Raw genomic sequence first — 23,861 nt, 5'->3', positions numbered from 1 at the left:
GCAATGAAGTAGGGGCAGAGCACAGTAAGCCTGGATGGTCAGATCCTTGTTCAGCTGCCATATGTGCAGGAGTTGTGCTTTGCATGTCACCCTTCATTGCCCTCTGTCCCAGCACAACACTGTGGCCTAAAGGATGCCACAGGCTTGATGGTTAGGTGTCCCCTTGCAAAGCGGGGTTGTGGATTTGCATCCCTCTTAAGGTCAAGCAGAAACTGAATGTTAGGTAGAGCCTATCTTAGCAGCCTCCATGCCCCCTAAAAGCTGGAACCTATGTATCTCAGTTGCGTAATTCCTCCACACCATGAATTTTCTTCAGGAGAACAAAACATAGCAGGGCTCAAGTCCCTCTTGCTGGAGCTCAGGTGGGGCAGTGGTAGGGGCTACAGCCTGGTGGACAGGGGAAGGGGCTCACTGCTGCTCAGGGAGGGAAGCTTTCTTTGCTCCTTACCACCCCACCCCTTTCCCAGTGCTACAGCCCACTAGAGCCCACCTCCTCTCTTTTTGCTAGCTCAGGCAATTGTCAGACCACTTGATGACCACTTTAATTCACTAACAAGGCAGAAATCAAAGCAAAAAGAGATATTTTTCTAACTGAGAAGAAGAAAGTCTTTACCATTCTCAGCATCAGTGGCTAGCCTTTGGCTGGAGCCACCATATATTCAGCTTAATTGTATTATTGGACATATCTACAGGGAGAAACAAGTTATTAAAATTGGGTATGTTTTTCTTGCACAAAATTTAGGGGCAAAAAGCTGAACATGGAGATGTACCAAAATGCTGCTACGAATTTTTTGAAATGCATTATCCTAGGTTATTTATTTGAAAAGCATACTGTTGAAACCTTTTTTTCTTTATAAATTTTAAAAGCATATTTAAGTGTGGTGGTATAAGATGACATTTATTTCTAAGAACAGTTCAAACTGAAGACAAAATATTTTGTTCAGACACATGTTGTTTGTTTTCTTTTTTTTTGCAAAATAATGAGGCTCTTTTTTTCCTTTGGTCAGTCTCCAAAATAAATGCTAAGACTTATGTTAAACAAAGTTTGTCACATTCTAGTTACTACCATTCCTACCCTTACCTAAATCCAGTCCTCCTCATACCCCTTTACTTTGCTGACAAGCATCTGTAGGTTTCTACTCCTGTTTCACAGATCAGCAATTAATTGTGTGCATTGAGTGAGGCTGATTTACTGTCTACCTAAAGCTACAGTGAAACTGGAATAAATAGAAAGCAAGTGCATTGAATAGCTATGAATCAATGTAAAACAGGCTACTGAAGATGTCTTCAGGAAGAAATAATGCCAGACTCTTGGCTTTGCTTCTCTGCAGAGGAGGAAAGTGGAAATAAATTTCATACTGTGTTCTGCCTTTCTCAATTAGCTGTCACCAGTTAAAGATTTCCTTTGTGGGAACAAATTCACAGCTGTCATCACTTAACAAAGATAAATTCTATCAGCTCACTTCGGCACATGCTATTCTTCAATATTAAACCCTTTTTATATTGCGAAGTTGTCATTAATGTAGCAATTTGAGAAATGGAGACATTTTTCTTGTGACTCTCTTAATAGGTTGACATTTAATCATGGCTTCTTAACCCTTTGAAATAAATGTATTGCTGAGTACATTTTAAGTAAAATTATTTGAATTTTACCACGGACACATAGCTATGATTAAAAGCTGAGCAGATGCTACTAAAAGCAAGTCTGTTCTTTCAACAGATAGCATAAATACCTGCTTGTGATGCATACAGTTCATGACCCTATACATACATACATGATTCTCTAGTCTTCAAAAAGCAGTGAAACTGCAATGTTTGGGAGATACACTAAGGAAATAGGCAATTTTTCTGACAGAGCAGTAAGAGAAACCCTTGTTAGACTTCTAGGCTCAAAAATTTGTGCTACCATTCTGCTGCTGTGGAACTTGTTACAGAATTCAGCCCTTACTACAACATTGCACTCTAGCATAACATGTTTAATGTTGCCAAAAAAGTGTAATTAGTTCTCAATCAAGAACAAAAGCTGAGCTGAGTGTAAGCCATGCTTACTCAAATCCTCTTGAGTTTGCTGCAACTTAAAACACACTGTGACAAATGAATCTTCTGTCTTAGCTGCTCAATACTTCTGAAAATGAAAGGTGAAAACCTAAATGTAGTTAAAGTAAAAATGCAAGACATACTGATATAAATTACATAGGGCTCTTGATGTGCTACTACTCCTTTCTGTCTTGAATTTAACACAGGCTCTGTGACAATTTCCCTTGTTTTTAGTTTTAACAACATGAAATGCCTTTTCTAAAATCATCTTTTGTCTTTGGTGAAATGATAGCATCTCCACCTTCTTCTGCACAGATTATCTTGGCTTCCCTCAAGAGAACAGAGAGGGAAATGGTAGATAAATATTCAAATGTCAGGTTGAAGAATGTGTCATGAAGGATTTTCAAATGTTACGTCCTTTCCACACCTGGCGCTAGACATGGATACGCTGTATTTTCCAGTCTTCATCAAAGGTTTGTTTCAAGTGGAAGACAACTTGAACCTGAACTAACTTCACATTCTATTGGTTTTTAAGCTATTTTCATGATAAGAAAAAATGGTTCCTTAAGAGATAAAAATCCAGTGTGCATTCCAATTGGTTAAACTGTCTCTAGAGTTGCAGAGTGGTTATCTCAAGATGCAGCTGAAAAAATGTGGCTTAAAGATGAGAAAACAGCTTATCTGTTGTGTCCCTTCACTAGATACACTAGACAAAAATAGAGTTTCAGGCTGTGGAGGAGATGCAGGCAGATGGTTTTGTTGCTGAATAACCCCTCTGCAAATCAAACTTTTCCCCAAAGCCCTGGCAAATCTATATATGCTGCAGGTGGTCAGAGATTTTTTTAAGAACATCATTAAATTTATGCAGGGACATCTCAATGGACCTGTCTGCATCATTTGGGAAGGCGACTTACCAGGATCAACTACTAAATGTAAACTATGATAACAAGAATAATATTTGTTTTCTCTGGGTTCTGCAAGGACGCTTCATTCCATAGCTCTTGGATAAGGCATTGCACAAAACGTTACTTGATTTACTGATATGTTTTTCTGTTTTGCTATTAGGAATAATATTACCTATTTTTTTTTTCTGAGGTCTGCTAGCAGCAGAGTAGTAATAAAAAATTTTAGGTATGAGAAATCAATAGAGACTTTTCCTAGTCATGCTTTTTTACATATGGATCTCTTGCCATGCTACCAAAATATTTCTATTTCACTTTTTAATTTTGCTCTTAAAGTTGCAGAGATCATTAGCAGCATGCATAAGGTCTGTAATACTTTCAAAGCTTGTCCTTGTTCCATCAAGGTTATACAAAGGCAACAAGAATTAGGAGCACTGGGGACTTACTGACCTGCAGGACCCAGGTGACAGTTTTAACCACGGCGGGGCAACTTCCAAGTAAACTGCAGGACACCATCTGGAGATGTGAGATCTAATGGCAGGAGGAATGATCTTGGAAGAAGAACTGAGCATTTCATTTGGGAATGAGGCAGACCACTTGCTACCTCAAAACACTGGGCACTGTGTTGTAAACATTTCTGAATTCATAGAATCACAGAGTAATTTAGATTTTAATAATTGTAACAATTTATCTTGTGCAGTCAAGCTTTGAATACTTCCAAACCTGTAGATTCTTCATCATGGGCAACCCATTCCAGTGCATAACTGTCTTTGTGGGAAAAGTAATTTCTGTACAGCTGGGCAAAATTTCCTGTTGCCACTTGTGACTGTTGCCCATTGTTGTTCTGCTAGAAGACTGGAAGATGGAAGAGTTTCTCCATATTGCTTATACCTGGCCAAATATCTTTCAGCATCACCAGAATATTAAAAATTATCAGAAAGAAACTTGGTTCCATCCATCTGTGCTTTACTCCTTTGCTGGGAATGTCATCTTTCCAATTCCTGTTTCTACTGGGAGCTAACTCTACCACCTCATCTATAAAACATGAATAGATGGAAAAGGCACTATAATGTAGCTTAAAAGACAAAGAAATCATTCAACAGAATATAAACATACAATTTAAGGATTATTCCTGCAATAGCAACACCATCACTCTTCCTGTCAGCTTGCACGTTTTCTCTACATATACTTGGTACCAGGCAATGCATTTGTCTCTGGAAAGCAGCAGCCATGCCTGTGGGTGGGTGAACAAGGAAACAAGCAAAAATAATCCAGGCAAAACTTATTCCTGTTTTTTCTCTGTGGTTTACCAATGGAAATAATATTGTCTTATTTTATTTAATGAACAGTAATGTAGAAAAATTACACATAAGCTCACAACTGCTCCTCTTCTCTTAGCAACTCCTCTGTAGTAACATTTTCTGGTAATAAGGTTACAGGATCCACATTACAGTCTGAACACTTTCTGAAAATTGTTTCCATTTATTACATGCTTAAAAGATCCACAGTTGTTATTCATTTTCTAAGGCATCAAACTTAATAAAATATTTGGAAACAAATCTGTTACAGACTGTTAAGATGCCTTGATTCTATGTTTTAATAGTACTGAAAGGCATAAGTGAGGTGACATTTTACTTTCATGTTCTCCCACATTTTCTTAATGACACCACACAAAAAAATCCACAATTTCTTAATGCTTCAGGTCTACATCAGACACAAGAAATGTGGTTGCTATTGTTTTGATCATTGCCTTAGGAGCATACACCAAATTGTTGTCATGTCATTTAAATCACTCCAGAAAGACCATCTGATACTCCTGTGACATATATACATTTGTCTTTCTGGCAGGTGTTTAAGTGCAAATTAAAGGTAAAAGAAAGCCAAAAAATTCTGATCTGCCACCAAAGGGCTGTGGGAGAAAAGGTGAAGTCCAGCCTGTGCCAGTGCAGGGGTGCACCATTATCCTCATTAAGTGAATGGAATGACCTAGACTCTCAAGTCCTGATGGTGCAGCTTAGATATTAGTCTTTATTTACACAAATGGTCAGGTTTCCACCAAAAGAAATGATGCATGTCATCAAAAGTATGTACAATTAGGTCTTCAGATTAACACTAAGGTGTCTATAAATTTCTCAGAGATAAGACTAGTTCAGATTCTCTTGTTCAGGGATTTTTCTGGCTAACAGATAAAAACATTGAAATATACTCTTCTGTGAAAGTGTGAAGTGGTACCCTGTGAAGATTTCTGAGCAGTAAAAGGCACAATAATGTTTAAATCATGTGCTATTGATCTGATTGTGTGAAAACACTCTTAAAGTACAGATGATGTTAATAAAGTCAGTCTAACACCCTAGAGCCTTCCTTTTAACACATGGTGATATAGCATTATGGTTATGAAATATTGTACATCCTGAGTCAGTAAATGTCAGTGAACTTTAAAAAGAGAAAAAAAGATATGTTGCTTACAGACAAATATGATTCATTTCTGCACAACAGAGAAAGACATATACACAAAAAACCACATGGTATTATCATTCTTGTATTAGATTTTGAAAGCAGTCAAGCTTAATCAAGTATGCTAAGCCACATTTGGAAAGACATAATATTCCTGTTCTTTTTTACAATCTCCCAAGAGAGAGATTGTAAAATCTCTGGATCATCAATTTGTGCTGTGTCATATGCTGGCACTGGTGTGTGGGTGGGTTAGATCCCAGCTAAGTATAAAGACATTTCACCTGCCTGTACTGAGGAAAATAAGTGTGTGTGAAATGAAAAAGAAGGGTGGCCAGCAAGTCAAGGGAGGACTCCTCTACTCCAATCTAGCGAGACCCCACATGGAGTACTGCATCCAGCCTGGGGTCCTCAGCAGAGGAAGAACATGGACCTGTTAGAATGGGTCCAGAGAAGTACCATGAAGATGATCAGAGGGCTGGAGCTCCTCTCCTAATGAGAGAGTTGGTGTTGGAGAGGCGTGGAGAGGGCTCTGGGCAAACCTTATAGGTGCCTTTTGGTACTTAAGGAGGGCCTGTAAGAAAGAAAAGGACAGACGTTTTACACAGGCAGACAGTGATATAACAAGAAGGAATGGCTTTAAATTAAAAGAGAGTCAATGTAGATTAGATATAAGGAATATTTTTTTTTTTTTTGACATGGGTTGTGAGACCCTGGAACTAGTTACTCAGAGAGCTGGTGGCTGCCACACCCCTGGAAACACTGAAGGTCAGGTTGGATGGGGCTCTAAGCAACTGGATCTAGTTGAAGATGTCCCTGCTCATTGCAGAAGGGTGCAATGACCTTTGACCTTTAAAGGTCCCTTCCAAACCAAACTATTCTGTGATTCTATAAAGGTTAGCCTATTTCACAGGTACCATCACAAACAAGAAAGTAGCAATACTTTATCTCTTTTCACTCATTATTATAAAGTGGATCTCCATCCAGATTTACCACATAGGTAGATACCAAAGATTTGTGTAACAATATTTAGTGTTTATGACATATTTAAGCATCATTGTAGAGTAAAATTTGCATTATTCCAATTTTTCATGCCAACATGATTTGTAAGGCAGCCAACATATGCTAATTAGAGAATTTTTGTAATCAATTTCTGTCAGTGTGCTGCCCTAACATGACTTAAAATGTACAGTTTAATGTATTAAATGTATTAGGATTGCTTATATTTCCCACTGTCGAACAGGGAGTAATATGCTATTAACAGCAAGTGTTTACAACAATCTTTAGATGCACATATCTAATTAAAGTGAACATCCAACATGTTGGGCAAGGATGAGTCATAGTTCACAAAAAGCTCTACAGGGAAGAGATCTGAGTTTTGTATTCTTCTAAAGCAATAGCCAAAAAAATTAAATTACTTTCTTTTGTGTGGAATGTATTTTCTGCTGCTTATTGAATGCCTAAAGGATTAACAAACATGAAAGTATGAAGCTTGGCATACATACTGCATAGGACAAGGGTGGCAGCTGTAATGGAGGGCTAGAGGGAGCTATTTGAAAACCCAACCTTTTTGTTGCTAAGCCCAAAACTACTCTACGTGCATTTTTATCACTCAGGAGCAAGGTACCAGCATTGTGCCACCCTAGTTACCATGGTTTCCACTCAGCCACAGCGCCCTCTTGGGAAAAGAAACAGCTTTAGTTTTATATTCATTACATATAACTCCTAGGTATTTTAAAAACAAAATTGCAACTCAAATTATCTTAAAACCAGAATTACAACTTGACCTATCTATGGACAGATCAACATGATTTTGTGTTTGAACACAATACATACTTTCCCAGACACAAAGCATCTCCTCTCACTACGGCAAGGTTTGAAAATAATCACACTCACAGAGATGCCTTTTTTCAACGAGTGCCAAACCTTCTGAATATCACAGGTTTTGATGAACCCTGACAGTGAATGTGTTTCCCAATCCATCTGGCACCACCAACACCATGGTACCATCATGTCACTAGTGGGCAGTGATGGACCTAAGAGCAGGAGGAGGCTGCTGGGAACCTCTGGCAGCACCAGTGCTGCTGCTGCTCCTGTCCCCCTGCCAGGACGGAATGCTCTGCTGCTCTGATGGTTGCAGAGAAGGAAACAGATCCGCAGTGTGAGAGCAGAGCCCTCTCAAAGGGAGTAGTTGCTTATTGTCTCATAAAAGAATGAAGGTGTTTTGAACATAGTATTTGTTGTAAAGGTGTCGGGCTAGATCACACCTTCTGATCTGCACTTTTCAACAGCTCCAGAAAGTGCAAGGTGCACTGACCTGCTCTCCAGCAAGGTGCCTTGCTGTCTCTAGGTATATTTAAATCATACAACTTTAATTGTGATACTTCCGTAAGAGGATCTACAGTAATTTAGTTTGGGTGATACAGCATACATGCAAAAAGCAAATTATGAAAGGGAGTAATGCTATCAGAACAATAGCTTATGTTGTCATTTTGTTCTGTTTTTACCTTTTCTATGCAGCTGTAGTATTCTGAGATATGATGAACAAAGATAGCAGAAGCTGGTATTTAAGAAGCAAACTGCATGCCAATGAAGCATCTGAAGAATGCTAAGACAGATGGAGATGGGATAATCTCATTTTTACCTGTGGCTGTAGAAATAACCAAGAATGAAATAATTATTCATACAAAAACTAATTTCAGTAGGCTTCAGAGTCAGATCACAAGCACTGAAGAAACGTCTTTGTGATTTCCTGACCCATCACCATTTTGACTCCTACAGATCCTAAAATACTTGCATCATGAGGGTCCACTTGTTACTAGAAAACTGCAAAGAAGGACACTCCCTACCCCAATTGTCCTTATTCTCCTGCCTCTATAGCTGATTAGAGCTGTGGTAAATCTGTAGTAAATAACCATTGGAAAATGTTGACAAGTTAATTAGGCTCATAACTGCGAAGGCAATGAGACATTTCTGCAACTGTTTGGATCAGCTTTGTCAGATGTCAGTTCCAAAGGCGACACATTTAATTGTAAAAAGAACACATGGAGAATAAATCAACTTTCAGGCTTGAATTACAGTGCAGGAGGGATAATTACCAGAGCAGAACATGTACTTAGAAACAAAAATCTTTTGTAGAACACAAACACTTGGAAGAGAATTACACTGAAAATTATTGTTGAGTATTAAAAAAAAAAAAAAAAAAAAAAAAGGAACAGGAATATTGGATAAAACCATTTTACTGTTTTTAACTATGTGAATTCTCAGTGGGGGTGGAGAAGGGCAGCTTTGACCAGACTTACAAAACTTATTGTGGTGATGCTAATGGTTCATTAGGCATCCATTTTTTTTCCTCCAAGTCAATGCACAATTGTGGAGTTGCTTGTATCTTATTTGCTCCACAGTCCCCATATGCCTGGTGGGTGGATTTCATGTGTGTGCAGTCTGGAAGGCTTGCTTCAGTTAGAAATGTATGAATCAGAGCCACTTATAATGGTTAAAAGTATATAAAAAGCCTATGATGAGCTTTGAGATCTGGGTCAATAGAATTGAGTTCTTTTAAGTAATTGCCCTGTACCAAATTTTGCCAGTTTTGTGTTCAGCTAACTACAAACTGGCAATTTATTCTTCTTGCTACCTATATTAGCAGATATTAAAAACCTGAACCTGGTTTAAAACCTAACAATAGTATATACTGTGCTAATTAAAATGTGTATGACATTTCTATCTAGGTAAAATAAACTCAGGCAGGTGATGTGATGAATTACTGAGTTTTTCAAAATTTTATCTGTTACAAAAGCTTTTTGTCTTTGTTCAGCATACCACTGAATGCTCCCATTAATTGAGGGCACTTTGGAACAAAGGACATACATTTGAAAATAAGTAACATCTTCACTTTGGAGTCACTTAATCTGTATGAGTTTGTTGGAATGCCAAGTGAGGCTATAAAACCATCTAAGTCATTTCTCATTACAACAAATGGCTACAAAGAGGTAGGAATTACAATATTGTTCAGTTCCAAGCACAGAAAAGTCTTTTATCCCAGTTGTCAAGAATTGTATTACTGCCCTCAAGCATCAAAGAATTTTAAAAGAAGTATGGGGATCCTAGGGTTTATTTGGTTTACAATTACTGAACCTTTGCTGCAGGTTTATATTTTCTCTACAATCATAAGGCTTAGAAACTTCCATTTAAAAAAGGATGGAAATAAAACTTTTCATCCAATAACAGGACTGAAGAATTTAAAACTTCCTGAGTAAAAAACCCATAATATAGTTTTCCTCTTTGAGAAAAAAAACCAAAACCGTGTTAATGTAAAATCTATGATATCATAATCAAATATTGAGGACTGATTTGAAGGAATTGTCTGAGAAAAGGAAAAGGGACAGCAGCTCATATATTTTGCCTACAGATGGAATTATCCAGATACGCAGAAATCACACTGCTGATCCAGAATACAGTGTATTATTGTTGATAATTACAATTTTTCTACTCAAGAAGAGATTGTTTTTTAGAGATGTATGAAATAGTCCCATTCATCATCTGTATACAACTTTGGACTGCACTAAATACATGTATTAAATAAATCTGCAGTGTTAATGTTGTTGTTGTTAGGAAAAGCTCTCAGTAGGTTACTGAAGGAGTTTTTGTTTAAACTAGCTGATCTTTATTTATTCTGAATTATTCCAGAGTAAACTGTGTTTTTCAATCATTCATGGGTTGTTCTGAGTTCTTATTTTTATTTTATAATTTATATAATCTTAGACATGACCACTGTGATACTTTAATGTGATCTAAAATAAAGTGATGTAATGCTTCCTTAATTTCCCATTTCTTTGAAACACAGAAGAAGATTAAGGGAAAAATAAGAAACTGACTATTGATCAAGTAGTTTCCAGTGAGAAACAATCCTGCATAATCCTTAGAAAATTGCCACAGTGAGTTACTACCTTCTTTGTTTCAAGACTGAGCTCTACTTCAAGACTGACTGTGCTAAACTGTAACCAATTTGTTGCCTCTTCTTTAACCAATGTTTATGGTATGAAAAACCAACCGTATTCCCCATGAAGATACTTATAATCTGTGGTTCATTAATATAATAATGTAATCTCTGTACTAGCAATACAAGGAAATGCACACAGTGTTAGTCTAGCAACTGTTGAAGAAGGACAGGAAATATCTTTAGAACTACAGTGGTCAGGAAAATGACAAGCCTACTCAAAATATCAATTATTCCAATACAGATGTTTACAGCAGCTCTACCCCTGTTGAATGAATCCTGCCCTGTTCATTCTGTTGAGGAAAAACACCCTGGGGGCTGTAGAAGTCTTTGTTTTCACACCCTGCAGACTGTACTGAGACCTGCTGTATCTTTTAAGTACATTGATGTTATCATGTCAAGCTGTGACTGAAACATTTTCTATTAAAGCTGGAGCTGACACTGTGATACAACAGATCTTTCCAATTTCTAGTTTCTCTGTGTGTCTCTGTAGGCTGGAACTTTGCAACAAGGGCACTAAAATGGCAAACAGGCTTTGAGGAATGTGTAGCTACAGTGCATTGTGAGTCCTGCAAACCAGTCCTTCTTTTAATGTGTAATTAAATTGTGGAACTAATTGCCATGAGATGTTACAGAGGTCAAAAGCATAGGTAGATTTAAAACAAAGTAGAAAAACATCCCAAAAAATCAACACTGAAATAGAAGTTCATGTGTAGTTAATAAACACAGCAGCTGGGATGTATCTCCTAGGAAGAACAAGTGGTTTAGGAAGTTCATAATTCACTCACTGCTGGAAAGCAGATGTTATCATCTGGTACATTTTTCTTCTTGCTCCTGTAAAGATCTACTGACTTTCATTGGTCAAGGTGTCAAGCATCCATTCAGCAGCATTTCAGCACTTGCAAGGACCAGCAGTGTGGTACAGAACCATCCAAATAGGCCAAGAAAAAATGGGCATCAGAGCAGCATGAAAGCAAGCACAAAGTCTGTATTGCCCATTGATTTTTCCTTCCATCTATCAGGCATTTCTCAGTGCACCACAGGAAAGCATCTCAGAATGCATATATCTGGAAGCACAATGTTTTCAACCTGTCCAGAAATGTTACAAGCCTAATATTTCAGTGGTCCTCTTTGCAAGGAGACTGTAATTCAGATTGAAGCAGAAATAACTGGTTGCATGGATACAGCTACTGAACTGTGTCAGTCACCACAGAAATGGCAGAAGCTGTCTTTTCCTTCTGAGTTCACTTGCCTCTGGAGCTCAGTTGTGGAATGGCCTTTGTGGGCACTCCTAATCTACTTCTGCACAAAGTCAGCTGGCATAGTTTAACCTACTGTTTAATGTATTTTGAGCTAATCTTGGCTGACCTTTTGCTGAAGAAAATAAGAAATTCTTGTATGAGCCTTTCTGCCAGCTCTACTCTGATGGCAGTGCCCTCCAGCAGAAAAACAATCCTGTCTAAAACTTCCACTGATGCTTTCACAAAAGTTATGTTAAATAATCCACAGCTCAGTAAGAGCTCACAGGCAAGGTGTAGCGGAGAAGAATGTAGATTTTTTTCCTTTCAATCCCTAAATCAGAAATGAGGCTATGTCCCACACGGACAGTAGGATGCTTAGACTGTGGAATTCAGGAATGGGGATTTTATTTTTTGGTTCTGCACAAGAAATAAAGACTGCAGGCTGTGTTACAGTCTTGTGATTAAATTGGCAGAGCTAGAAATCACATATGTCATCTCTGTACTGAAAGATCATCCCACCAATACTTCTGCTGGAAAACTATTCCAGAACCTGATTCTTCTGATTATTAGAAATATTCTAAATTTATTCATAGCTCTTCTCCCTCTTTGGTGATTGCCATCTCGCTGCCTGTGTACTTATAGGCATCAATCATAATACTATAAAGGACTTTATGTAGAGCAATCCAGAGAAATATGCTTCAGTAGCATGATCTGAAATTGATAAAAGGATGGCTTTATCAAGTTTTTTAGTCAAAACACAACTTTGCTGTAAAAAAAAAAAATCTGGTGTCAGCTGGTCTATTTGAACACAAAAATGGAGAAGATATGCTGATCATTAGTAAAAGGTTCATTCTTCAAACTTGTTTACTTTTAATAACACAAAAGTGCTTTAAAAGGATATAGGGCTCTCACATTACCAATCCTTTCCTCTCCAGTAATCAGCATTCACAAGAATAGAACAGTGTCAAAATATTAATTTTTAAATAGGTATTTTATGTATTCTTCGGATATTTTACAACTTGTCCTAAAAACCCCCAAAAGATAACACCTTCTTTTATTCGTCATAAAATGGGATTTAAAATGTCTGGATTTTTAAAATACAAAACTAAAATAGCAAAGAACCTAATAAAAGAATAGTCTGCTGTCTGTACAATTGCGTTTACAGGTGTCCTACACTGTTACTTTATATGAATATTGAATTGACAAGAGCTAATGTGCCAAGAAAAATGTAATATGCAAAATGCCTGATTTCTAGAAAGCAATTACTTCTTTAAAGAAAACAGATTTTTTTAAAATTTCTTTCCTCATCTTTTCTCTTTCTTTGAGCTCTACTGCAAGGCCTTCAAGTCAAAGAGTGCATCATATAAGGGATATCTCCACACATACACACACAAACAACACAATATCATAAAAGTCTCCAATAAAAATCTCACCTAGTTGTTCACTTTTGGCACTTCTGCATCTAAAAAATTGGAATTGAAATTATGAAAAAAAATCAGAATCTATGAAGACTTCAATGATCCTTAAGGAACACCCCTTTCTCTCCTCTTTCCATACTCAGCATCGAGATAAACAGCCCCAAAATAAGCAGCTGGCTTTTCAATCTTAGGTCTCAAGTGCTGATGCAAAAGCTACTCTAATTTGCTCTCTCTACCATCTTCCTAGCTAGAACCTACTTTTTTTTTAACCTCATCTACCTTATAACAAAGATATGTTTGAGCTTATTTAAATAGGAATTCCACTTCACTCCAGGCAGAGCTGTTCCTTTGGAAGACATACAGCACTGGGATCAAGAGACATGTTCATGCATTATACAAAAGATGGTAAAAGTTCATGGGTCCTAAAAAGAAATTGGTCTCAATATCTGGAACAGGACATGAAAAAGGTAGGGAATTTACATAGAAGACAACTGAAATTATTAAAGGGATTAAAGGGAGAGGCTGTCTCAGGAGATGAGACTCAAAAATTTTCAGCTGGGAGAAGGCAGTGGTGAAACTTCTTCAAGCTTCATGAAATCATGAAGGTGGCTATAAGGATGAATATTTTTCATCAAATTTCAGAGTTAGGTTCATTCAGTGGAATTAAATTAAAACAGCTAAAAAGAACACATTGCTTTACAGTGGCTAATGTATTTCTGGACTTGCTGCCAAAAGACATTGTAGAAGCAGATCCCAGCCATGAGTTCAGACAGGAATTGGATAAGTTCACATACAAGTCCAAAAAAAGAGGACAGTGAAAGGACTAGGCAAGGATTTACCTTTGTAAGAGCCACAGAAGCTAGGGGAGTACAAAAAAAAAAAGAGTTTGAAGACGGTGGCCAAACTTGTGTTCACTCTGTAAACAGTTTCTCCTACTGCTGCTGTTTCTATTTACTTTTCTGTTTAGAAAAACAGAATTTTGTATAAGCAAAACCTTGAAGACCCCCAAGGGAGGGAGAGGGCTATAGGTAATGAAAACAAGGACAAAAAATAGACAACAACAAACAACAAATGATAGAAAGGGAAGAGTTACAGCACTGAAAATACAGAGCTATACAGAGCTAGGGAACTGGAGGGCATGAAGGAGAGAAACCCTGACATCACTCATCACTTCTTGAAGGTTAACCAAGGAGCAGGTGGATGCTGCCCAGTGCTGCTCTGCCTGGAAATGTGGGAGAATGATGACATGAATATACACAGGTTCCACTGTCACCAGCATCCCTCCATCCAGCTTCCTTCTTCTGGTGACATGAACAGCCAACAGGACCTGGAAGTTGTTGATGAGGAGATTCTGCAACTTGAAAGGGTCTTGGTTAGGAAGTGTAGAAATAAAAAGTGCAGAGGGAAAAGCAAAGCAGGAACTTCAATGAGCATATCTGGAGGAGAGATGGCATTTGATGTACACTCAAAATACCTGATATGTGCTCTGAGAAAAAAAGATCCATAGTCCAACTCAGTAGGGCATTTTTCCCACTCATGGATGTTCTTAGGACATTTTTTTTCTCTCTGAGGGGTGTGAATTGTAAAGGCCTCCACAGGTGAAAGTCACTCTTGAGTTACTAGTGCTGTTCAAAAAATGCTATGGCATATTTAGAACAAAGGGAACTTAGAGAGAATTTGAAAACTTAGATAATCCCAGATGCAATTAAAATAGGGTAGTAACTATTTTAAAGAGAGAACTAAAAATTATGTGCAACATCTCAGTAAAATTCTTGTATTTTCATTAAACTGACTGAACAGAAAATTTTGTTTAAAGTACTATTTCATGTTAATTCTTTGCTGAAGTTACTTACCAGTTCAAAAGGGATTCCAACACAGGTATTTTCCAGTGGTAAATGGGAATAATATCTTATTTAATGTAATGCTCTCTTTCAATGATAAATGAGTTTTTCACCATTATTTTTATTTAACTGGAGGATCTGTGAAGGATTCATCACTAGTTGAGAAACCTCTTTTATTATAAAGATAACTTCATAAGATTAAGTTGATTAAGTTCATGGGGCATTGATTTTGGTTCTGAATAAAAAGAAAAGAAAATGTTTCTAATAAATATCATCTATGTTGTCCATCTTCACTTCTAGCATCTTCTAAAAGTCAAATTTGCTGATGAATGAATGGCAACAAATCTAACATGATGCACAGAATTAGATTACCAAAATTGTGCCATCACAAAAGAAAGGTGCTTGTGGCAGAAGTCCTATTTTGTGACTCTTTTCTTAGAGTGTAGTTGAACAAAAAACTGGACACCCTCAGACACTACACTGTAGATACTTTCCTTCACATTGGAAAAGACATTGGAAAATCATTCCAGCCAGTTTCACTAGACTGTAATGTAAGGATCCCAAAGGATTTGCTGAAAACTAATGTTGCTAATTTTAATTCCTATGTTATCAGTAAAAGAACCCTGTTTTGAAACAGAGATACCATTGTGTATCATAGAGATCCTACTGAAAATTATATCAAGTAACTGAACTACATATAAATCTAGGCTGAAAGTGACACAATAACAAATTTCCAAACCCAGACACAGATGCAATTGGAATAGGGAAAAGACTACACTTCTTTTATTACACCCTAATCATGGAAGCATGGGAAACACTGAACTTGGAGGAGGGGAGGGCAGAGAGTAGGGGAAAGTTTATAGTTTCTCTCTAGGAAATCCAGGAAATATTATTTGCCCCTGGTTCCTGGATGACAGAACAAAAGGTAACAAATTAAAAAGAGTTTATCAGTTTCAGTAATACTGGATGTAGCCTCCCTGTCCAGCATATTAACTGCAAGAAGAAGTTTGCTGGTTCTACTATGGGAGAGTTCAAATGAAGAGAAGTGTTGTGAGTCTCACTCCTTTCTTAAAACTAGGATATGGGATGAATATACATGGTTCTCAGAATTGAGCAAAAAAATTAAGAGCAAAATATCACGTTGGAGACTATTCTGTGCTATGTCCTCCACTTCCCCAAGCTCCTTAAATTATTAAAATTACTGAAGGATTTAAGTTACTTAAGTTACAGCCCAAACATTACAGGGTCTTCTAGACTGGAAATTGAAAGCTGACTTTTCCCCAAACATTCTTTTTGTGCTGATGTGGATGGTGCACAGATGCAATAGAGCTCTGGTTTATCTTGCTTCAAAGGCAAAGAGTAGCAGCTGAAGCAGCAAATGGCCTTTGAGAGGCAGGTGAATTTGAGAGGTTTGTTGACCATCTTTTCATCTTTGTTATAAAAAATACAAGAGGAATTACTTCAATAGCAGTCGGATGGCCAAAAGAGGACAAGAGACACTGAATGTGTGGCAATACCTGGATTTGTAGACTAAACTATCTCCTATTTGCTTGGCAATGAGAAAAAAATTTGTTGGCATGCTTTCTCTTTCTCTCTTCCTCTCAGAATGAAAACAGGATAGAAAACAAAGTAATGAAGCTGTGAGGAAATGATTATATGTCCTCCATTGCAAACACAGCTCTAGAGGATTTAATTTTTCTAGGCAAAAGGTGTGAAAGCATTTTCGTGCTACATTTCAAACTGAGCTCCAATTCGCCAGCCTTCTGCACCAATGCTCAGGTCAATGTCATAAATTTCCATTTCAAAATAGCAGCCTGTTTTTCCACTATAATCCTTACTCACCCAGTCTTTCTTCCTTTGCTCCAGTTACTGTGGTAAGCAGAACAAAATACTTGTGTAACTTCAAGCACATGAATAATCCACCAGGGTCAGACCTCAGTACTGCCTCCTCCTTGTTACACTATACTGTGTTTTTTCATGTCTTCAAATTCATTCCATTACAAAGAAAAAAGCAGGCAAAAAAGGATGATAAGGGGTTTTTTATGTTGCATATAGCAGAAACTACATTTTGAAATCTCTCCTGGGCACAGAGTTCACAGGCAGTTTTGAAACTCAAGACTCTATTGGGATTGGGTACAACTCTCTGCTTAATCAAATAAATGCAAATATAAATTCACTTACCATTTGACTTTTTTTCTGTTCATTTGCATGTTTTCTTGCTACTGTTGGAAATACCCCCAAACCTAACTTCATTGTTTTATCCTCCATGTTGAATGCTTTGAAAAAGTAGACTTCATTTAGGGGAAATCTTCCCTGATACCCCTGCCCCAACATTACTCTGTTCTGTAAGAAAGCAAAATGAATCTGTGAGGCTGAACTGGAGCAGATACTCAAGAGCAGTAATGTCTTGATTTCCCCTCACACAATACTAGTGGTTTCACAAAAAGGTCTGGTTATTTGCTCCAAGTTTTTACCTACAATATCAAAAAGTATAATGCTTGTGTAGGTTTCTTTCAATTGAGGACTGTTACGAGAATTCTGGCACTTGCGCACAAAGTGAATTAACATAAACATTATGTTACTTTCATTGTAATAATAGTAACAATTTAATGTAATCAGTGCAGTGATGGAGTAGTGAGTCATTGCTTTAGGAAAATGACCAAGGAGTCTGGAAAAGGCTAACAAATACTGTACTCAGTGAAGATTGCCTGCCTTTAGTATACATCAGGAATTAATGAGGCCTGTCTCCACTATTAGAATAGTGGACAGAGACACTCCACCTTCAAGGCCTTGTTTGCACTGAGGCATTAGTTAGATCAATTCAACCCTACTAGACAGCTCAGTCTGGAGGAGTAAAGCACACCAGCCTTCAGCAAGCTGTTGTCCAACCCCCTCCCTGGTAAATGATACAGAAAAGGCCAGTGCTTCATTACTGCTACTGCAAGAAACGGGAGAGTTATGGGGCACAAAAAAAAAAAAAAAAAAAAAAGGAAAGAAAAAGAAAACGAAAAGCAGAGTTCATGGCTGCTAATTAAGTTCAGTCTCCTTGTGGAACTACTTCTGGGGTGAGGTAATTCAGAGGATCCTCATTTGTACAATAGAATTTTCTCCTAAATCCTTCCCATGCAAGACCTGTTTTTCCCTGCTTCTTTGGGTCTGAATGACTAAGCTTTTCTACAGTCTTTTTTTCAACAAAACCTTTTTGCTTCCGCCCCAGGAATGGTTAGAATAACTAGCCCTTTGTATTTTAAGTTATTCATTAAAGTTAAATGGCTTTATCTTCAAGCTTGTCCTAGGGCAACTATTATAAGGTTAACCTTTTTACAGCAGTGAATTCAGATAAGTTTCTCAATTTTCTCTGAATCTGGTCTGACACAGGTATGTATGACTATGCCCCTGCTATGGTTCACAGTTGTTGCCTCAATACCTATTTTTAATTTCCCAAAGCAGCACTAGACATCAAGGGGAAAAAGGTCACAAGCCATGAAAGGCAGTTTCAGAAATACATGAGTGAATCTCATCACTTCTTTTCTTTTTTTTTTCTTTTTTTTTTTTTTGACAAGATAGTGATCCTCAAAACACTGTCCAGATAAAACTGGATTATTGTACTTAACACAGGAGTAACAAAAACCCACCAAAACCACACAGACCAAACCCCAAACCCAGTAAGTTTCCTACAGAGCAATCTTGCTTAGCAGAGTCTTTACCCCAGCCACATATTCCCAACGGATCACCATCCCCAAATTTCTCCCAAATCTGGAGAGCTCCTTGGCAGCCTCACCTAGAAAGCAGATTCTTTTCTTCTTTAGTTCCACTTTTCAAATTAGGCTCTTCGAATGCTTTCCTAAAGCTCCTTTCCAAAACAAAGAATATGTGAAGATTATATCTAAAACCAAGGGACAATTACAGAAATCCACTGGGTACAATTAGGCAAATTAAGACTTAACCAACTTCTCGCATCCATTGCTATATGTAGTTCTTTGCTTTGGCAGTACGAACCAAACATTGTTAGGTTTAATTACTCAAACCACTACAGAACCATTTAAAAACATGTTGTTGTCTCTTCCACAAGATGGAGTGCAGTGATAATATCTGAGGATTTTCAAATTGAATCAATATATCATGTCTCCCCTATGCTAGAAAAATGCTTTAAAAACTTTATCCAACCACAACAAGACAAATCCGAAGCCCCTGCAGGGCAGGTTAGTTGTGGCTATTTCAGATGAGAGGAGTTCAGAGTGCATCCCAAAAAACAAATCCCACAGGTTCCTTTAGGTCTTTTCTTTTGCACTCAAAATGATAAGCAGAACTTAACAGTGATGAGAACTGAACTTAACTATGATGGGAAATTGCAACCGAAAAATAGTGCTGACACCCACTTGTAAAAGAAAATCTAAGAATAAAGAAATAATTTTACGCAGTCAAGAATTTTGTAAAGAAGACAGTAAGAATTGCTTTTTCTCTGCCTTGCAGTTCCCAGCCATAGCCTTGTGGGTGCGGGGCTGCTGAACTCAATCAAGAGTTGAACTACTCAAAAATCAAAGCAATATCAGTGCTTTGATTAGATGTAGCTGCTAGCATTCTGCTGACACCCCATCAGCTGTGTGCTTAAGAGATCCATTTGGGAGAAAGAGAAGCTTCCTTATCCTCTTCTTTAATGGTCTGAGTCCGCTTTGCTCAGTTGTGATCTGATGTAGAGAGAAAGGTGTTTGCTAGCAATCAGGTAAACGCACTTTGAATAGGAATAGGGAGTGTGAAAGATTCTTCCTTCAGACACCAAGCTTTGTAAGAAAAGATATCTTTCGTATCAGTTTGCATCATTTTATGGCCATTTAATATGATATAGTGAGTGTATAGTCTCGGCACTAATACATATTAATATATTGAAACAACTACTTAAAATTACCTTACCTACCCTGAACCATGTAGACTTTGGCCTGAAATGATCATCTATGGTCTTGCCCTCCTCAGAATCAGGAGTCACCCTATCCCAGTTTGGAGGTGATATGGCTGCCAATGCCACTCGCTAAACAACTTTAGCATTGCAACTACATCCTATTTGGAAGATCCTCCTTACCAAGTTAGCTGTGTGGGCAATGAGGAGACACAACGCTTTGTCTTGGTCCTTAAAAATCAGCTGGAACAACCCTATATAGCAAAGCCACGCTTAGAAATATATTAATTTTCCATTTACGTACACCAGGACTGCAGTACCACTAAGCGCATACCGTATTTACGTCCCTGCCTGGCAGGAGGCTTAGCGCTCCTCTGCATTTGTTAATCCTGCTCCTCAGCATCTTTTACCTGGATTTTTAAGGAGACGCCTTCAACTTTACAGGAACAGCCTGCTCGGCGCTGGGCGATGAGAAATGACACGGGGGGGCTGCGGATGTGCTGAGCCCAGCCTGCGCCGGGCGCGGGGCACGGGGGTGGCGCGGCCGCTCCGCCGGGAAGCGCCCACGGCCACCGGGGGCGGTGGGAGCCGCTCGGCCGGAGCGTGCGCGCGCCCCCGGGAGGCGGAGCCGCGGGGCGGGCGGGGCTCTGCGGCGGCGGCGGCGGGCGGGACGGGGCGTGCTGCCGGCTGGCGGGCAGGGACGGACGGAGGGAAGCGGGGGAGGCGCTGGCTTGCTCGCCTGCTCCTCGGTCCGCCGGTTCCGCGGCGCTGCCCGGGCAGCAGAGGCGCCGCCGAAGCAAATGGGGAGGCGGCGCTGAGCGGGCTGCCCTCCGCGGGAGTCGGCAGCCGGGGGCAGCGGCGCGGCGCGCGAGCAATGCCCCTCACTTCTCTGCTTGCGCTGCCCTTCCTCCTTCTCCTCCCGCTCCCGGCTCTGAAGCTTTTGTTTTCCCCGGCCGCTGTGATGGCAGGAAACTTCTTGGAGGGATGGGCTCAGGCCGGGCTTGTGCTCCGCCGGGCTCCGCAGGGCTCCGGCCACACCGTGAGGTGAGGCGAGGCGAGCGGCCGCGTCGCGCCGCGGCAGTTCCGCGGGACCGGCTGCTGCTCCGCCCGGCCGAGGGGCGGCGGGACGGGCGGCGGGAGCGCGGGGAGAGTTGCGCTGGGGACCGCGGGGAGCGCCCACGGCTGTGCCGCTTCCCCCAAGCCGCGGTCCCACCCCCGGGAAGGCGTTCTAGCCCTGTGGGTCCGTGCCCGTGGGCCGGGACTGCTCGGGGGTCGGCGCCCCGAGGAGGCTGCGTGGGCACCGGGCGTCTCTTCTCCCGGCGGAGCCCTCGGCGGGCAGCGGGGGCAGGAGCACTGCCGGAGCCGGGTGGGCGCGCTCGGCCGCGTCCCGGGGCCCGTGGAGCCGCCTGTGGGGGCTTCCTCCTCCCCCGGCGGCGGGCGGGGGCCGCGCTTCCGGCCGGGGTTCCGTCCCGGGAGGTGGCCTGGCTCCCGCCGGCTCCCCGGGATCGGCTCTCCGGGACACTGCTTAGAGGCACGGGGGAGCTGACTGCTTGCTGTCACCTGCTCATCAGGCTGCTGCTTCTGCTCAACTCTTGAGCCCGCCGGTGTCGGAACGGTGTGTGTGTGTCGCTCCTGCAAAAAAGAAATAGAAACGTCTCGCTTGGTTTTGATTGTTTTTCATCTGCTCGAAAGTGTGTCTGATTTTTGTTTGGGTGTGCCACATGGTGTTCCAAACTTGTTTTGTAAAAGTCAAATGCAGTACAGCCTTGTGTGCGTATATATATATATGTACACACATATATATAACAAAGCACACAATAAACTTTTTATTGTAAATTAACAAAACCACTTTGCCAAGGAACAGTTAATTCACAGAAAGATACAGATAACGTAGGAATTTTCAATGGTCAGAGCTAGGCATGGCTGGAAAGTGCCCAAGAAGGTTGTTAAACAAAATTGTTTGTCCTTACTGAAATGGATAATGAATGCTTAAGCAGTGGCAAATGGGTTTTACATAATGCATTTTCTATGGGGCATATTACACATTCTAACATTAGAGCAAAGGCATCAGAAGCATCAGATTATGAAAAGGGCAGTTTTAAATAGACCGTTTCAAGTTAAGTGAAAATGTAAAGAAATGTCAAAGAGATTTGTTTCAAGATTGGTAGCACAGAATAGTTGCATATTGTCAGGTGTCAAATATGGAGTTTTTGTTGTTTTTGCACAGTTATATGTTATGAAAATGTATTCATCAACGCTGCTGTAGCTCCAGCATATCAGTATAAACCCACTAGTAATTTCATTCTTAGTCTACAGAAGCATATTTGGTAATGACTAGTAATTAGAAGTAGAGTAATTTCTAAATAACTTCCCTTTGAAATATCTACTGGCAAATGATCAGCACTCTAAAGTACATTCTCTTAGCTATTCTACCTTACTCTTTTATTAAAGAGTAGCCTTACTGTAAGAACGTATTCTAAATGTATAAAACTTTTTTTTTAAAGTGAGAAAATAAATGTGACTCTGGAAATTACTAGTTCACATGCAATGTCTGCCTACTCAGAGGAAACAGGAAGAAGGCAAGACGAACTCTCTGAGTTTCTAATTTTTTCTTCTTGTGCGCTACAATGCGTAGGTGACTCTTGTCAGATGCTGCTGATCAGGCATTGCTTGTGTGCTTCATCATTGCATCTGCCACTTTTAAAATATTCCTCTAGGAATAGGAGCAGATAAAGCTTGGAGAGGCTGTGATTGCTTCTCTGCAGTCAATGAAATGCACCCAAGACCATTTGCTGGTTCTGCAGCTAAGTGCTGTGGGTTAGCCCTTGTCAATGCTGTTTAACTCTCTTGCCTTCCAGAACAGGAAATTTGCATGAGAGACCTGTAGCTCCCTGTGTTTGAAGGATGCTGTGCTGGTGTGTGGCAGATCAGCAGTCTGTGTGACAGTGAATTCCATTTCCAGGGAGTGATTCCTGGCATTGCTTGGTTTACTGGTGTGGCCGTAGTCTATCTGTTACGTCTTCTGTGTGCGGATAGCCTCCCTTAACTCTGTACTCAATGGTAGTGATTTAATTTCCCTGCATTGAGGATCTCTGGCACTATAAAATGCTGCTTTTCATAGTCGGCTGCTTAAAAGTGCTAGGACTGCTTTCTTCATTTTTTCTCTGCTTGTGCATGTGGTTGAAGACGGAGTAGGTGAAGGCTTGGTGGTTTTCCCACTTGTCTGTAAGGGAGAGGTAAAGAGGGTCAGGAAGATGCTTATGTGACTTGTTCTGGTTGTCTGGGAATGTACTCCTAGGGCAATGCATGTCCATAAGCAGTCCTGATGGCTAGATGTGAAGGTCCTTGGCCTGCAGTCACATGGAACTTCCATAGTCATTTTGCTAGAAGTAGCAAGTTGGGCAGAGCAAGTTGGGTTTGTTGTTTTTTGTTTTGTTTTTTAATGCTTCAAAGGATGTCAGACTTAGTTGTTAAAAATTAGGTGAGGCAAGAGGAAGTGTATCTGTCATCTAAGAAATCCTACTTGTAGTATCCAGAATTAGAGTTTCAGGTGAAAAACTGTCAGATCATGCTGCCTCTCATAGACATATAAAATACTTTAATAAAATGGTGTATTTTTATCTGTGTAATTTGTTGTCAATCTTTATTTTGCTAACCTAGATAGCAGCGCAGTTTGAACTTGAATAGTGAAATTGTTTAACCATCTCATTTCCAGCTGAGGATAATACTTAGATACTTACGTAAGCCTGAAGTATGTCATGGGACTGGGTTAATGCTCTAAAGTACTTTCCCAAACAGGCAGCTTGGCACAGTGAAATTCCTGTTGATGTCATTAGAATGAAACCTCATAAAATACAATTCTTAATATTGAGCTATTTCTGTGCGTAGTTTAGGAGGAAGGTGAGCTATCTTTTTTTCCTCCTTGCCTGTGTAAAAGCACTGGTTCAGTAAGGTGTATTGCACTTAAACATATATTAGAGGTACCTGAGGAGTCCCACTTGTTTGACTGGCACTTTGAGAAATCTCTTGCATAACTGTAACCTAATTTACCTCAATTTAGATGTTTATTATACACAAG

The 23,861-nt window shown here is 39.7% G+C and overlaps 1 protein-coding gene and 1 long non-coding RNA gene across 5 annotated transcripts in view; one reads left to right on the top strand and one right to left on the bottom strand.

Annotated features, from left to right (window-relative positions):
• Positions 1-4,224: 4,224 nt before the first annotated feature.
• On the bottom strand, positions 4,225-20,411 carry LOC119698995. 3 transcript variants are annotated; one of them, XR_005256322.1, is made up of 6 exons: positions 20,194-20,411; positions 18,671-18,742; positions 17,071-17,232; positions 16,732-16,870; positions 7,898-8,040; positions 4,225-5,964 (listed from the first exon to the last, which is right to left on the bottom strand). It is a non-coding gene; the product is annotated as an uncharacterized LOC119698995 (long non-coding RNA). The 3 variants fall into 3 exon arrangements; XR_005256321.1 differs by lacking the exon at positions 16,732-16,870 and having other exon boundaries at positions 20,194-20,358; XR_005256320.1 differs by having other exon boundaries at positions 16,732-17,232; positions 20,194-20,326.
• A 48-nt stretch (positions 20,412-20,459) lies between these two features.
• Positions 20,460-23,861, top strand: part of GPR63 (G protein-coupled receptor 63) — a 29,382-nt gene continuing 25,980 nt past the window's right edge. Inside the window, exon 1 of one of the 2 annotated variants that reach the window (XM_038131897.1) lies at positions 20,460-20,827. The gene's annotated coding sequence lies outside the window, so the exon portion shown is untranslated. Of the gene's footprint in view, positions 20,828-20,849; positions 21,399-23,861 lie in introns of those variants that run through there. The other variant, XM_038131898.1, reaches the window with a different exon arrangement.

Source organism: Motacilla alba, chromosome 3 (assembly GCF_015832195.1).
Source record: "Motacilla alba alba isolate MOTALB_02 chromosome 3, Motacilla_alba_V1.0_pri, whole genome shotgun sequence".
NCBI classification, from domain to species: Eukaryota; Metazoa; Chordata; class Aves; order Passeriformes; family Motacillidae; genus Motacilla; species Motacilla alba.
Note: the sequence above shows the minus strand (reverse complement) of the source record. Positions and strands in the feature narration are given on the sequence as shown.